Consider the following 14990-nt stretch of genomic DNA (forward strand, 5'->3'; position numbering starts at 1 on the left):
ATCTATCTATCTATCTATCTATCTATCTATCTATCTATCTATCTATCATCTGTCTATCATCTATCTATCTATCATCTATCTATCATCTATCTATCATCTGTCTATCTATCTATCTATCTATCTATCTATCTATCTATCTATCTATCTATCTATCTATCTATCTATTGTGTACATACACACGCAAGTGCTCAAGTGTTCATGTGCCATAGCTCATGTGGGAGTCAGAGGACAGCTTGTGGAAGCCAGCTCCCTCCTTCCACCCTGTGGGTTCTGGGAATCGAACTTGGATCACTAAACTTGACAGCAAGCTCCTGCTGAGACATCTCACTGGCCCTCTTGTTTCTAATCCCTTTCTCAGCAAGTTCTCTGGGGCTGGAGAGGGGGCTCAGTGACTAAAGAACACTTCCTGTTCGTGTAGAAGACCTGAGTTCACTTCCCAGCACCCAGGTCGGGACATTCACAACCTCCTGTAACCCCATTTCCAGGGGATCTTATACCCTTTTCTAGCTTCTTAGGGTACTTGAACACATGAACACATATAACAAAAATAAATCTTGAAAAACAAACCCCTTGCCAGGCGGTGGTGGCACACACCTTTAATCCCAGCACTTGGGAGGCAGAGGCAGGCGGATTTCTGAGTTCGAAGCCAGCCTGGTCTACAGAGTGAGTTCCAGGACAGCCAGGGCTATACAGAGAAACCCTGTCTTGAAAAACAAAACAAACAAAACGAACAAACAAACAACACCAAAAAAAAGAAAGAAAAGAAAGAAAGAAAAAGAAAAGAAAAAAAAAACAAGCCCCCAAAGTTCTACAGCTGTTGGAAGTTGTCTTTTGACCCTGACGCCAACGACATGGTATACACACTCATTCCCAAACACACTCAAACACTAATAGAGAAATAAAATGTAAAAGGAAGTTCTAATGTAAGGAATCAAATGCCAATTTGGGGTGAGGGATCAAGATGTGATTCTTGGTGTAGAATTTAGCAGCAGATCTGAGTGATCTTGCTTTAAGAGTGTGTATATTTAACAGAGCGGCTCAGTGGTCACATTTGCAATGACAATGAGGCTGGATTCCTGGCACCATACACACTAAACATCAACGAGGTTTTTTTTTTTTTTAAAGATTTAATCACTCATTCTTAAATTTGTGTGTGTGTGTGTGAAGTGTGTAAGTTCATATGTGTGCAGTGCCTGCTGAGGCCAGGGAGCACTGGGTCCCCTGGAGCAGGAGATACAGATGCTTTTGAGCCACCTGATGTGGGTGCTGGGAACTGAACCTGTATCCCCTGGAAGACCTGCAAGTGCTCTTGATCATGGAACCTTCTTTCCAGTTCTGAGGTTTCCCTGGTTTTTATTTTTCCTTAAGATAAAACGCTGTGTTCTTCCTATCAAGAATGAACAATGGTTTCCTGTGCTCATATCTGGATAGATGGAAAAGGCCGTTCCGCTTGCATACTAGCAATAGCAATACATCATCTTCTTAGATTATTTTTAAATTATTTCTTTATATCTGCATGTGTGTTTATGAATATGTTTATGGAGGCCAGAAGGTGGCAGATCCCCTGGGGCTGGAGGAACTGGATGTTATCATTCCCTGACTATGGGTGCTGGGAACTGAGCTAATTTTCATGGAGAACAGAAATGGCTCTTAACCAGTGAGCTGTCTCCCCACGGTTTCATGTAGCCCGAGCTGGCCTTGAACTTGTGTAGCTGAGGATTACCTTTAGCTCCTGACTCTCTCGATTCTATTTCCTAACCGCTGGGATTGCAGGAATGGGGACCCCAGCTTTATACAGTGCTGGGGATCAAACCCAGGGCCGGATGCAGGTGAAGCAAACTATTAACTGAGCAACATGGCGGCCCAGTGAGTTTATTTTTAAAAAGTTATTCAGTACCACTGTCCTGAGGTACATTTTCAATATAATTTTACTTTTTTCTGTTTATTATTTACCTGTGGTCTGACCAATTGTGCACTATTAGAATTACAGAACTCAAGCCAGAAGAAAGTTTAGTACAGTTTCATGATTCCGAAGCTGAACAGTGTCAAGTTTATATAAAATTGTTACAGACAAATAGGACGGGAACTCAAACGAAAAAGCATTACACCTAAAAATATACTACATATAGAATTCCTGGGGGACATGAAATATAAAGTTTCAAGGAATAACGGAAGACACAGTACATGTGTCTGTATGTGTGTGTGTGTGTGTGTGTGTGTGTGTGTGTGTATGTGTCTGTCTGTCTGTCTGTGCTTTAAATGAGTAATGGGTGGGTATTGACTGGTTAGGGTGTTTAGGTTCCATGGGATAGATTTAAAAGTGATGTCGTGGTTCCACTTAAAATATCAATATTTATAATATCCTGGAGAGCACACTGGCAAATACGATAAAAACCACAGATGGAAAAGTGAACATGAGCCAGGGGGTGAAGAGTTTTACAAAAACTAAGTCGGGCGTGGTGACACATGCCTGTAATTCCAGCACTCAGAGCCAGGAGGATCCCAGGAGGATGAAGGCCATTCTGGGCTCCATAAGATCCTGTCTCAAAAAAATCGAAGACAAAGGAATTTCACAAACTGATTTTAGGGAGGATTTTTTTTTTATATGAGCAGAAACATCTGGAGTTGACCCCGAATTTGAGGCGGTGTGGAAAATGAGGGGCGGTCCCCGACTACTTCTCAGAAGTTGCACAAGGGTGCTAGGAACAGGGGTGATATGTTCCAGAAGCAGCACCCATCACTGCTCAAAAGATGGCCCACACCATAGGGAGCTGGCTAGGAGTTTACAGCCAGTGCTTCTTGCCCAGTCCCACTGCAACGGTTAGTTCTAGCTGTCAACTTGACACAACCTAGAGTCACCTGGGAGGAGGGAGTCAGTACAGGACCGCCTACATTGGGTTGGCTGTGGGCATCTCTGCAGAGGTTTGGCTTAATTAATTGGTGTGGGAGAGCCAGCCCACTATGGGCAGTATCATTCCTTAAGCCGGGGCTTCTGAACTGCATAAGCAAAGAGAAATCAAGCGGTGCACAATCATGCCAGAACAAGCAAGCATATAAGCGTTCATTTCCTTCTGCTTGGCTGTGGCTGCGATGGGACGAGCTATCTCAGGCTCCTGCTGCTGTGACTTATCCACAGTGATGGACTACGATCTGGAATCGTGAACTAAACCAAGTTCCCTTCTCTCAAAGTTGCTCAATTTTTTTCCTTTATTTTTATTTTATGTGTATTTTATGCTTTCCCTACATGCATGTTTGAGCACCGTGTGTGTGGTGCCTGTGGGGGCCAGCAGGTGGTACTGCATCCCTTGGGATTGGAATTACATACAGATGGTTGTGGACATCTCTATGGATGCTGGGAATCGAGAAGGGTCCTCTAGAAGGACAGCCGGTGTTCTTAACCACTGAGCCATCTCCCCAGGACTCATGACTTACTTATTGCCAGGGTATTTTATCCCGGCAGCAGAAACGAAACTGAAACACATCTCAAAACAGAAACTGCCTTTTATCAAGGAATCCAGCTTTGACCAAGGATGGACGTGCACCAACCAGAAAGCATCGGCCTAGCTGCATTCAGGTGAAGGCCTGAACTCACATGAGAGTACGCACGAAGAGGGAGAGACAGGAGAAACAGCCCTTGCAATGCTCTGCCCTTCAGAGCCTGGTGTCTCAGTCTCAGGAGACACTCTGTCTTTCCCTCCAGCTCCCCCAGAGAAGCCCTACCTGCCCAGTTCCCAGGGCCTGAGCTCCTGGACATCTGCCTACTTTAGTCCACCCCTGCCACGTTAAAGGCAACTCAACCTCATCTGTTACAGATTACAGATTGGCCAGTCTTTCAAGGATCTTTGTCATCGAACCTGATATCTTCTGTCCCACAACAGGATCTTGGCACATGCTGTCCCCCTGTGGTGGTTTAAGTATGCCTAGGTTAGGGAGTGGCACTACTTGGAGGTGTGGGCCTGTTGGAGTAGGTGTGGCCTTGTTGGAGTAGGTTTGCCACTGTGGGCTTGGGCTTTAAGACCCTCATCCTAGCTGCTCTGAAGTCAATCTTCTGCTAGCAGCCTTCAGATGAAGATGTAGAACTCTCAGCTCCTCCTGCACCATGCCTGCCTGGATGCTGCCATGCTCCCACCTTGATGATAATGGACTGAACCTCTGAACCTGTAAGTCAGCACCTATTAAACGTTGTCCTTTATAAGAGGTGCCATGGTCATGGTGTCTGTTCACAGCAGTAAAACCCTAAGACAAGCCCCATATGAAGAGCTAGCTATGCCTCTCCTCAGCCCCTCTCCATCATGTCAATGTACCGGGTCACTTTCAGTTCTGAATTCAAGCTACACATTCCTAGGGAGTCCAGCCTGACTCCAACCCCAAATATACCTAAGGTTCTAGTATTTCTTTAAAAAAAAAAAAATTAGTTATTGAAGTGTCTACATCTTTGTATGTTCCTACAGAGGCCAGAAGAGGGCGCTGCATTCCCTGGTGCTGGAGTACAGGCACCTGTGAGCTGCTCAGTTACTGTGAGTGCTGGGAACTAAACTCAGGACTTCTGGAAGAACAGCAAGCTGTTAAGGCCTGAGCCATTCTCCAGACCTTAATTCCTTGATTACGTTTTCTCTTCAAACCGGTTTTCCATCATACTGCCTCTTTTTCCCTTAACCAACCGCCACACTTCACAAGCTTTGCCTAACTATTTTTTTTTTTTTTTTGAGACAGGGTCTCATGTAATCCAGGTTGGCCTTGAACTCCTTATGTAGCCCATAATGCCCTTGAGCTTCCAACCCTGGTGCCACCATGACTGCTTTATGCTGTGCTGTGGAATCGAACCCAGGGCCTCACATATACAAGAAAAGCAGTCAGTCTACGGCCTGAGCCGCATCTCCAGCCTCCTCTTAACGCTCCCTTTAAACGATGATTTGTTTGGTGTTGAGAGGAAGGCTCAACGGTTAAGAGTGGTTACACCTCTTACAAAAGACCCACAGCCTGTTCTCAGCGCTCGCGGTAGGCGGTTCCCAGTCACCTGCATCTACAGCCTCAGCGGCATCGGATATCGGATGCCTCTGGCTTCCACGGGCCCTGCATTCATCACGCCCACATACTCACACATAGATACACATATAATTAAAATTAAAATTTTAATTTATGGTATGTGATACGTGCTCGAGCGTGTGCGTGTCCGTGTGTGTGTGGTGTGATGATGCCACTGTGTCCGTGTGGAGACTGGAGGACAACTTTGTGGAGTGTTTCTTCTATCTTTGCGAGTACTCGGGGGATAGAACTCAAGTCATCAAGCTTGTAGAGCAAGCCCTTCACCATGTCTGTCACCCCTCAACACTTTCTTAGTTCCATGCTCATTTCTCTGGTTTCGCCCCTGTCACCCCGGGTAAGACACAGTACCTGTTTTCCCGACTATTCCAGCAGTCTGCAATTTGCCTGTGGACCCCTGACCTCCTGAGCTCCAATTCCATTCTGGTCTGTCATCTAGACAGCGGCAGAAAGGACTTTAAAAATGTAACCGGTCCATCTCCCCATCCCACAACGTAAACAGATGTCTTTATGTTCCTAGTTAAAAATCACAACTGCTAACAAGGCCGCCAGGCTCCGCACAGCCTGTCCGCACTTCCACGCCGTCTCCACAGGGCCTTTGCACACACTACTCACAACCAGAAAACTCTTCTCTCTCCTCCTTTCTATGGCCCATTCTTTGTTATCTCTGAAATCTTAGCTCAGCTTGACCCTTTCTAAGACAGCTCGCCCCACCCCCACCTGCATAGTCTACCTCAGACCCTTTCATGTTTATCCACAGAAAACCATCCTCCTATTTTAAACTGTGCCAATGAACAAGAGAAACCATGTAATCCGGCCTCCCGGAGACAGGAGGGGTTGAACAGATGTTACAACAGACAGATCTCTCTATGGACAAACAGGACATAAAGTGGAGAAGAGGACCAGAAGAATGTTCCAGAGAAGGAAACATCATGAATGATACCATGGAACCAGCTGAGGGGTCCACCCTAAGATACCATATCCTCATCAGTAACTCTCCCAGTAGGGCAGGTGAAATGGCTCAGAGGGTAAAGGGGCTTGCCGCCAAGCCTGCCAACCTGTGTTCAATCCTGGGACCAGCATGGTAGAGAGAGAACTGAGTCTCCAAGCTGTTCTGACTCCTGCAGGAGCTCGCATGCACAAGCAAATTAATAAATAAAATGCAACTCAAAAAAAAGAAAAAGTACTGATTGGCTAAGAGCACTGTCTGGTTTGGCACAGGACCTGTTCATAGCACCCACATGGCGGCACACAACTGTAACTCCAGTTCCAGGGGGATCCAATATCCTCAGTCTAGCCTCTTGGGGAACCAGGCACACACGGTACACATACATGCATGCAGGCAAACGCCCAGGCCTGTGTCACCCACCACACATTCTGCATGGGATGAGAGCTGGATCGTGTCACTCCTGTTGCTGTGTGAAGTCCTTCCTAAGCACTGAAGAGAGAAGGATGGCTCTTAGTATACCTAGAGCAGGACTGTAGCTTGTTCATGAGCACGGGCCCTTGGTAGACCTCTAGTGAGTTCTCAGCTCCAGGGATACCAGCAGCATCAGCACCAGCTATGCTCTCCCTACACACAGACCCAAAGCTCAGAAGCTTCGGGCAGGCCCTCGCTGTCTACATTCTTTATGTTGTCAGAGTAACAGGTAGCTCAGGCTGGTCCTAGACATGCTATGTAGCTAAGGATCTTGAACTCTATTGTGGTTTGAACATGCTTGGCCCACAGGGAGTGGTACTGTTAGAAGGTGTGGCTTTGTTGGAGGAAGTGTGTTACGATGGGGGTGGGCTTTGGAGTTCTTCTCCTATGCTTAGCACTGTGGAAGAGAGCTTCCTCTTAGCTGCCTGAGGTCGCCAGTCTTCTCCTGTTTGCCTTCAGAACAATATGTAGAACTCTCAGCTCTTCCAGTGCTATGCCTGTCTGGACGCCATCTTGATGATACTGGACTGAACCTCTCCCGTAAGCCAGCCTCAATTAAATGTTGTCCTTTATAGAGTTGCACTGGTTATGGCGTCTCTTCACAGCAATAAAACGTTGAAAAATGGGAAGCTTGTCTTAAGACAAACTCCTTACCCTTTGCCTCCACTTTCCGTGGTGACAGCCAGTCTGTGTCTTCCTGAGCTTTCCTGGGGTGTCTCCCATATGCCCAAGCTGAAGATCACACACAGTCTTAGGGATCAATGTAACACGGATGGAGAAACCAAGACCCAGACATGTGCCCTCTGAGACTGGAACAACTACCATGAACGATTTGTTCCACTAAGAGAGGACAATGTCTTCCCCATACAGCACAGGGAGGTCGTGGCGACACCACATGCCAGTCATTTTGCATATAATTTGTATATTTGTCTGAATGTCTATTCACACGTGGTTCAAAACTAAAGGGTGAAAAGCAACATACAGAAATGTACAAAAGATCCCAAATGAATACTTGAAAACTAAAGTGACAATCCATAGCAAAAGTTCAGAAAGAGAGAGTTTATGAGGAGCCCGAGGAGCCCCTCCTGCCTGACCCCAGCTGCTCGTACCCTTCCTGGAACAAGCAGGCTCTTACACCTCCTGAGGACAGCTGCCTATAGTCCCGCTAACACAAACGGTAACGTGTTAGGCCCTCAGTCAGCATCTTGCCAAAGTGCCTGCCACTTTCCACACATCATTGAAACACCCAGAAGCCATTGATCACACTGGCTTGTCAGTGTGTGGTGCTGCTGACGTGCCGAGGATGAGGATGTCACCTTATTCGTTATCTTGTTTAATTACTCTTAATGTTGTCCCCTGCATTGCTTTTGTTGCTTTATCATTTTCCTAACAAGGTAACAGCTTTGCCCATGGTGTGCATAGCGTCCTGGGTAATTGGCACCAGAAGTGTTTCGAACACACCAGAGACACCACTGCCTTCACATTTATTCACTCAGTTCCCTACTAGAAATGAGACTCAGGCACTCCAGAATGAGTCAGATAAATAAATGACCCCTCAGAACTCAGCTCCTCCTCCACACTCCCCTACAGGGGTGAGCCTGTCATTCTTGCCACAAGACTCTGGGACAGATAATCGATGGCTCCTGTGCCAGTCACCAGGTGGCATCTTGTGTCCCTGTGACTGGGTCCTCACACATGCTCAGTGAACACTTTCAGAAATTAAATACTGAGGCAAGCAAGTAGCCACACCTGCTGTGGGTCAATTCAGGCCTCTGACATGGGCCGAGAAACACGTCTAGGGCCCCAACACACTGGATTCATGGAGTGGTCTAGATCAGAGCAAGGCTCTGCAGAGCCTCATAGGAACTGGCACACACAGAGAGGACCAGCACTGTGGTCCGGGTACTATGCGGTCTGTTATAACTGTGCTGACTGGGTGGGTGCCAGCATGGTCTAACAGCCAAGTCAAGGCTGCTGGTCTCATGAGGGGAACTGAACTCTCCTCTAATTTTCTTATGGCAAAGAAAAGCTTTACTGAGATAGAATCTCTATTGGGCCTGGCTGCCCTCAAACTTGAGACGTAGACCAGGTTGGCCTTGAACTCACAGAGATCTGCTTGCATCTACCTCCTGAGTGCTGGCATTAAAGCTGTGCCTGGCAGCTTCTTTTTATATAAGACAGGGACTATAGCAGAAGGTGACCTCAAACTTCACTTCCTGAACCCTGGGATTACAGCATCATGCCCCATTTCTGTGGTACAGACCATGGAAGTGTACACCAGACAAGCACCTCACCAACTGAGATACAGCTCCAGCTATCCATCCATCCTCCCTTCCCAAACTTTCTTATTATACTCTGTTTTCTATTAAAAAGCCTCCTTACGGGGCTGAAGAGATGGCTCAGTGGGTAAGAGGACTTGTCTGTACGGGGATGAGGTCTTGAGTTCAGATCCCAGCATCCACGTAAAATGCTGCTGTGACGACATGTATAATACCATGTATAGGGGTGGAGAAAGGAGAACATGATGGCTTGCCAGCCATGCTCCTGGCTCAGGGAGAAACCCTATCTCAAAGGAATGAAATGGAGAGCCATAGGGCAGGGTGTGTAGTGTTGTTCTCTGGCTGCCATATTCATGCATGCACACATGTGCACACACATACAGCTCCTTAGCTAACTGCACACGGATAGATGCGGCGACCCTGCCACGGTCTGGCCCTCGACTCCAGCATTAAAGTCCTCCCTGACCCCCCAGTTTGGGGCACGAGAAGATAGGGGTGCAATCTGTGAGGAGGACACCTGTCTTGGGGGCAGCATTTGAACCAGAGAGACAGATACAGGCACAAGTAGGGAGGAAGTTGACTTTGGCTGAAGTCTCTGTAGAACTTGTTTGCTAACAACTCAGAAGGGCTAGCACCCGTTCCTGCCAAACCACCACCTATTGTTTGAGGAAGAAAATCCAGGAGGCCTTTCCCTGTTCCAGCCAGGCCACCGTTTAGAGACTATACGGCTCCCCAAAGTCGTTGGCTTATGCTTTAGGCAAATCTTCCTGCTGGCTTTCAAGGATGCTTAACTCAGATCCCTCTGGCATTCCCTCCCCTCCCTTCAGGAGGCAGCAGCTACAGCGTGGGCTCCTGCTCCCCTTTTGAGCAGTGGATGTCACTGTCCTAAATGCTTTCTGATTGGTCTCTTAAATAGTGCTGGAGGGCATTTTACAATCCAGTAACCCGATTATAGAGATGAACTGCCAATAACGGTGGTGGTTAGTGTCTAAATCTTCCCAGCACACAAAAATCTGGCATGAGTGTCTTCCTTCCTGACCCTGCTCCTCTTCTCCCAGGGTTTGAGCCTCACTCTCAGCCACTGGAGGATTTCCTAGTGGCTCTGAGACACATTGATTTCGCCACCCTCTATGCAGTGACATCATTGTCCCTCTGAAGCCCCAGGAATTAGCCAGGAGCCTGACCCTCAGCCTGGGAACCTGAAAAGCAGACAGACTGGGTGCTGCTTTCTGGCTCTTTTTGGGTGTGGAGACTCCTGGTCTTCACTGTCAAAGCAATTCTTCCTCTGGATACCCCCTTATAAGGGTCGTTGACACTTGCTAACTGTACTGAAGTATGTCTATATTCCTAGTACTTGGAAGACAGAGGCATAGAGATCAAGAGTTTGAGGCCAGCTTTGGCTATACATTAGGTTCAAGGCTAGCCAGGAGGAAATGAACTCTTTTTATCAAATCTCAAACCAATGGGTTAGAGAGACACTCAGTGGGGAAGCACTTACTGTTCAACTATGAAGGCCTGAGCTGGGATCCCTAGCACTCACATAAAAGCTCTCTCTGGTGGCTCAGGACGGCTACCCCGATGCTGAGGTGGGGGGTAAGAGAGCGGAATATCCCTGGGGCTTACTGACAAACTAGTCTAGTTGAAACAGTGAGACCCAGGCTCAGAGGGAGACCCTGTCTCAAAAATATACTTGGAGTCACAGACGCCCAAGGTCGGACCCTGACCTCCATGTGTTCACAGGTCTCACACTTCTGCACTTGCCCAGTACCAGGTAGGCTGATTAGGGCCACGGGCACCGAGGGGATCTGAGGTAGCTCAAGTGGTACTGAGGTAGAGCTTGGAGCCCTGGGGTTTGTTCCAGAGACTCTCTGACCCTATGTGGTCTCTCTGGACGGCAACCACTATTTCTACATATAGTTTCTACAAATAATTGATGTAAAGGTTTCTTAAAAGGAGCACGAATAAAATCCATATTGACCCGTGGAAACTAAAATTCGTGTTCTACAGTGAGTTGGTGTTTGTAGTCACAGCCTGAAGCTGACAGCTGCTTAGGGGGCAAAGGTACGGAACCAACAGGCAACGCTTTGTTTCAGGAGAGAACAGGTCTTGCGAGGCTCACAGTCAGACGGGCTGGAGACCGGATGGTTCGGAGGCTGATATCTTCTCTGCTCTCCACATTGTTTCACACAAACCCATCTGGGACCCAGCAGACACTCTGCTATGACAGCTGTGCCTTTGACCCTGCAGTCTGTAGGTTTGGATGCTTACAGAAGCCCCCCCAGGAAAGCACACAAGGAGGAGGTGTCCCTCCGCAAGAGGGGCCTCCCTGGCAATCCCGATCTTTCAGGGTAGAGGCCACAGTATAGGCCTCTAATCTCCTGGGAGAGTAAAGTTATTCTAGCTGGGGGGTGGGGCAGTGGGTAGGTCCTTGCTGTTAGGGACCCAGGTAGAATCTCTAGAGGGAAGAGTGGGGTGGAGCCAGGGCTCTCAGGAAATATCTGCTACTGTCCTTGAGGCACAAGACCTTCTGAATCAGCTCTGGGCCCTCGGCCAGAACAATGATCCCCATTCCAGTGGCTGCCGTGTGCAGGGTGAGGTGGAAAGAAGAGAGGAGACATACACCTAGCTGTTCCACCAAGGCCTCAGGGACTATGGAGGATTAAGATCGAGGGGAAGGAATGGGGAATGAGGCCCACTTACAGTCTCAGAGTAAATTATTAAACTAAGAAAACACAAGTTAAGTTCTCAACGGCTCCGTTTCTATGATGTAATTCCCACACCAGACATCCTGGGACGTGGCTCAAGAAGTCAAGAAAGCTCCAGAAGGTCAACCCCACAGCCCAGCTTCCTCTGCAGGGACCCATACAGAAGGATGCGGCTGGCACCATCCTTGTGCTAGCCATATACCCAAGGAGAGCGTGTGTCCTGCAAACCTTTGGGTCCCAGGATTCTAGGTACTCTACTGGAGTTAAGGCCTCAATGGATCTGGACAGAAGGCCTTGGAACTCAGGACAAAGCTCTGAGATTTGACTCAGTTACACAATTGCCCCTGGTGACCTCTCCTTTGTCCTTCCTTGTGGCAGGGGAGGCCCTGCAAACACGGTCAACAAAAGAAGTTCTAGTGTGAGGATCCTGGAGGAGCTCATGCACGGGGACACTCTGTGCAGGCTCTTGGGGCCTCTGAGCAGCTGCTGGAGGATGGGGGGAACTCAAGGTATAGAGAGATGAAGGAATGAACTGGGTGGGGGCAGGACCAAGTCATGGGACCAGGAAGACCTTATTCTAAACGTGTTGCAAATCATAGCTTGTCATGATTAAGAGAGACTGCGGGTTGCAATTTACCAGTTATAGATTGGATGTGATAGGCTCCCACAGGTTCACGTGTTCGGACACCTGGCACCTGGCCGGGGTGCTGTTTTGGGGAAGGATGGACCTTTTGGATAGAAGACTTAGTCCTTCCTAGACTTTCCCCACCATGGTGGACTGCATCCCTCCAGACCCTGAGTCAAAACATCGAGAAAAGCGACCATGACAATGATCTCGTTAAAGAGCCCGGGCTGCAGAATAAAGCCGACCCGGAAGCCCAGCGTGGTGAGTTCTGTGTGGACAGCAGAAGGAATCACAAGACTGGCTGTCCAGGTCTGCAGGGGAGGGGTCTCAGGAATGTAGAGGGCATCTTGTCCTTTCTGAGCTTACTGCCCCTCCCTCTGGTAATCCTTCCTTTCATGCCTGAGATGCCCCCTTGAGCTTGTCTGGAGTCGCTCAAGACAGTCATCCTGTCTGTCCCTGCCCCGTTATCTCCCTGTCCAAATCTCTTGTCAAAAGATGATCTCTTGCTGCTAGAGGACCAGAGGCTGAAGTGAGCTGCCCACTGAGAACAGTGATGGGTGGGGAGAAAGACCTGAACCCTCACTGGCTGTGGTGTAGGCTATACAGGCGCCCCGTGCTGTGGGAAAGGTGGCCATTTTTTTTTTAACCAATTCTAGCTTTTAAGTTCCAGGGGAGCAAAACTGCGTTGCAATGCTTCCGTTTTGACATCTCTCCCTCCCTGTTCCACAGCACCACAAGCGGGTTTGTCTCAAAGCTGACTCACCCAATGTTTGTGGAACACAATCGCCAAGTTTGTCCAACATAACCCCGTGTGAGAGCAGATATCGTCAGAGAGCAGATGCCCAGAATTTAGCTTAGGATGGCTGTGAGGGAGCCCTTGGCATCCTGGGGTATACCCAGTACCTTGTGTAGGTCAGTTGTGGGGGTGAGGGTGGGGGGGCAGTCAAAAGAGGAGGGGGTAGTCAGAATAGCAACAGAATCACTAGTGTGTCCATGATCTGGATCCACTGGCAAACGGGGACAAGAATGATATCTAATCTGTCCCCAGACACTGACCCATTGCCTGGCACAATGCTAAGGCCCTCCCAGGACACCGAGGTGTTTTACTACCTCGATAACCCTGATGGCTCCCCAAGATTATCATTCTGAGACACAACCTGTTAGGCACCCCTGTGAGTTCCCTCGGGTCTACAACCATGAGAAGAGAGAGATCAAAGCTGGTGTAACGGCGTTCACCTTTTAAAAAGAGTTTTGCTTGCTTTCAGTAGCAACTCCTATAGCCCAGGTTAGCCATGAACTCAGTAAGTAGAGGAGGTCAGCTATGAATTTCCTGTCCACCTGCCTCTACCTTCTGATGGCTGGGATTACAGGAGAGAACCACCATATCTGCTGTTTACTACTTCTGGCACAGGGTTGGGCTGTGTAGCCCAGGCTGGCCTTTGTGAGTGGATGTCATGGTTGGGTGCGTGGTTGCTCTGTTTGTGAGGTACCAGCAAGCTATGGAGAAAGTCTGTTGCCCCGCAGCTACACAGAGGCTGGTAAAGACAATATTGACTGCTGTGTGCCGTGGTGACTTGTCAGCTTTCACAGGCTATGGAAAAGCTAGCTGACTGAACGGTGCCACGTGACATTGTTTTCTTACGTATGCCAGACAGAGAAACCCTGTCTCAAAAAACAAAACAAAACAAAACAAAACAAAACAAAACAAAAAATACTGTTGAGGGAATGACAGAGGGACATGCAGGGAACCTGTCAGGACTTGGTAATAAAAGGAGGTGTGGGGAGGGGTTCACATGGATGAAGCCTCAAAACCCAAGTTCATTTTGATACTTATGGTGGGCTCCGTCTCAGAGGCGGCTGGACAGGAAGTGCGAGGCCTCCACAACAGTGTCAAAGACGGGCAGGCCATGAGAAGAGATGGCAGTGAGTAAAGATGCCTGCCGCCATCAGGTAGCTGAGCTCAACTCTGGGACTCAGTGCAAAGAGAATCAGCTTCTGAACATCGTCCTCTGACCTCCATTCCCCGAGACACATACATTAATTAAAAAGAATGCCTAGAATGGGTGTAGGGGTGCACACCTTTAATCTCAGCACTTGGGAGGCAGGGGCAGGCGGATCTGTGAGTTCGACACCAGCCTGGTCTACAGAGTGCCAGGACAGCCAGGGCTACACAGAGAACACGGTCAGAGAGGGGTGTGGGGGGTGGGGAAGCCCAGAGAACAAGCTTGGTCCCAGCACACTTTCCTATAGCACTTAGGATACTGGTCTAAACTGTTCCCCCCTCCCCCACTGCCTCCTTCCTCAGACTGGCACCTCATCTAATGAATGTCTAATTCACTCTGTTCAGAAGGGTCAGTGGCAAGCCACTACTCACAGAGCTATATCTGACAGTGTGTACAGTGGAGGTGGACTTTCACTCCTTCTCTGAGAGGCTACTCATGCCCATGGCTTGTCTGCGACAGGACATGCATGCTTCCACTGAGGTCCACCAGAGACCTTCCCAACCACCCTCGACCATCCAAATGTTCACGCCTAAGCACACAACATCTCCCAACACCCCGGGGAATGGTTTGTGGTAGTGTATTGACAACACACCTGTCAGCGCGACATGTTTAAATATTGTGTTCTGTTACCCAGAATGCCAGTTAAATTAAAACAGTGGCGATGTGGGGCTGGAGATATGGCTCATTGGTTAAGACCACTTAATACTCTTCCAGAGGACGCGAGTTCTGTTCCCAGTGGCTGCATTAGGTAGTTCACAACTGCCTTTAACTCCAGCTACGGGGGATTGGGCACACCTTCTGCCAGCCTGTCACAGCAGTCACACACACAAACCCACACTCAAGGTACACACACAGACACACCACACAAACACACACACACACACACACACACACACACACACACACACACACACA

The 14990-nt window shown here is 48.5% G+C and overlaps 1 protein-coding gene across 8 annotated transcripts in view; it reads right to left on the bottom strand.

The window, feature by feature from the left end:
* Positions 1-14990, bottom strand: part of Trerf1 (transcriptional regulating factor 1) — a 221557-nt gene that overhangs the window by 47076 nt on the left and 159491 nt on the right. The window lies entirely within an intron of this gene.

This window comes from Grammomys surdaster, unplaced genomic scaffold, assembly GCF_004785775.1.
Source record: "Grammomys surdaster isolate TR1022 unplaced genomic scaffold, NIH_TR_1.0 169, whole genome shotgun sequence".
NCBI classification, from domain to species: Eukaryota; Metazoa; Chordata; class Mammalia; order Rodentia; family Muridae; genus Grammomys; species Grammomys surdaster.